General features: G+C 59.0%; 1 pseudogene; it reads left to right on the top strand.

Moving 5' to 3' along the window:
- The first annotated feature begins 6 nt into the window (after nt 1-6).
- LOC102262468 lies at nt 7-1,888 on the top strand (annotated as a pseudogene).
- Nucleotides 1,889-2,113: the final 225 nt, after the last annotated feature.

Below are 2,113 nucleotides of genomic sequence, written 5' to 3'. Positions count from 1 at the left end.
GAGACCCGGCCGGCCGAGATGCTGGCGGGGAACGTGGTGGAGGCGTCTGAGAAGAAGGAGGACGAGCCCTGGTGCGACCGCTAGGACCTCCAGCAGGATCTCCAACTTGCTGCCGAGCTTGGGAAGACAGCACTCGGTCGGAACCGAGGCGGAGGCCTCCCTCCAGCAGGTGCACACAACAGTCGGGAGCAGCCGCAGGAGACGGAGGATCTGACCAAGCAGATGGAGCTCCCGCCGCAGCTGCAGGAGCAGCGAGCGAAGGTCCATGAGCACCTCGTTGTCCCAACAAGGGAGCTGGATGAAACCAACCAGCAGCTTGTTGCGGGCAGCACGGCCGCCCAGCAGAAGTTCCTGAGTGTGATGGAATTGATCGGAAGCCTGAAAGCCAGCGTCCATCGCCTCCAGAGCCACGTGGAGGAGCTGGAGTCCTGTGGCCCAGCGGGGAGGAGCCAGGGGAAGCGTGGCCCAAAGTCCGCACCCGGCTTCCCGGGTGGGAGAGAGCTGTGTGACCCACGCCAACACTGTGTGTGTGGCCACGAGTTTGCAGCAAAGATCGCTTCCTTGCCAGGTCCGCCAAGCCCCTACACGGAAGAAAATAAGCTGTTGAAGAAGGCGGCGAGGACGCTGCTGGCGCAGCTGAGCCTGGAGCAGCAGCGGCGGGGGGCCTTGGAGGAGCAGTTCGGGCTCGTGCTGAAGGAGAAGGCCCGGGCGCTGGAGCTGGAGGCTGAGGTGGCTGAAATGCGGCGGGTGCTGCAGTCGGAGCGTCTCTTCGTGCCTGGGATCGAAAAGCTGGTGCCCGACTCCCTATGGGTCCCGTTCAGAAAGCCCGGCCGGAGCCTGCTGGACGAGATGCCACTGACGGTGCCCGAGGCCCAGCGGAGGCCCCTCCCGGAGCCCCTCCAGCGCAGCAGCAGCTGCAGCGAGAAGGTGCTGAGCAGCTTGGCGGGCGGGGACATCGGCAAGAGCCACGAGGGGACCTGCATCCCGCAGGCCAAGGCTGCGAAGCAGAGCGGTGTGTCCCGGCTGCAGGAACTCGACACACAGAATAGCGCCCTGAAGGCCAGGTCCGAGGAGCTGCTGACGGAGTGCCAGCAGCAGAAGGGGGACTCACTGTCACACAAGGCTGTGCCGATTGCCAGGGCTCCGGCCAGGGCCCCAGCTGCCAGGGCCCCACCCCCCGCGGGTGCCAGCACCAGCACCAGCACCAGCACCCCCCCTCCCAGATACAAAGCGCTCTTTAAGGAGATCTTCAGCTGCATCCAAAAGAGGAAGCAGATCAACAAGCAGAGAGGGAAATACCGCCCTCTCCCCTCTCCTTAATGGGGCCCCCAGCTCCCCTGCTCATTGCCTATCTCCCATCACCCCTCTCTCACTCAGACCTGTGTTTGTAGACCTCCCAAAGCCTGAAGCTGCTCACTGCTTTGCTTACTTAGCAAGTGTGTGTGTGCAGTGAGGAAAGAGGATGGCTCCCGGTATCAGTTTCCTAACCCAGGTCCCTTTAAGCCCCGCAGTAAGTCCCTCCCCTGACACACTGGCCTCTGGCTGCCACTCCTTCGGCTGCTCTTCCCTGAGAAGCCCCAGAAGCCCTGAGGGCAGAGCTGTGCTCGCGGAGAGGTGGGCCTGGCGCTTCCATACTCACATGCACAGTGCCTGCTGCATTGGGAAAGGGCAAGGGAAACAAACTACACGCAGGCAGCCCCTGCTGCCTCCTGGCTTCTGGAAAATGTGGAAGTCAGCCGCCAACTTGAGCTGTCCCCAAGCACTGTTGGAGATCGTGGATTCGTGAAGAAGACCGTTCGGGAGAAAGTAGGGGTCTGATCCAAAGAAACAGTATTAACCCAGTAATTGCATATATTTTTCTAAAAACCAAATAAAACTACCTTTGAAAATGAAGAAAAAAAGGACTTCTATTCTTGAATTCTATGTGATTTCCCTAATTAATACAAATGAATTCTTAGGGGGAAAAATTAGAGAAAAAAAATGTACTTGAGCTTGTGCAGGTGAATCTTCGTTCTTATAATGAAAACAGCAAAAGTAAATAGGTTGGGGATGAAAGCTGATGGAAGAGTCAGAGGCTCACAGCTGGTACTGGCCCTAGACTCGGGACCATCAG

Source organism: Myotis brandtii, unplaced genomic scaffold, assembly GCF_000412655.1.
Source record: "Myotis brandtii unplaced genomic scaffold, ASM41265v1 scaffold806, whole genome shotgun sequence".
Classification (NCBI taxonomy): domain Eukaryota; kingdom Metazoa; phylum Chordata; class Mammalia; order Chiroptera; family Vespertilionidae; genus Myotis; species Myotis brandtii.
Note: the sequence above shows the minus strand (reverse complement) of the source record. Positions and strands in the feature narration are given on the sequence as shown.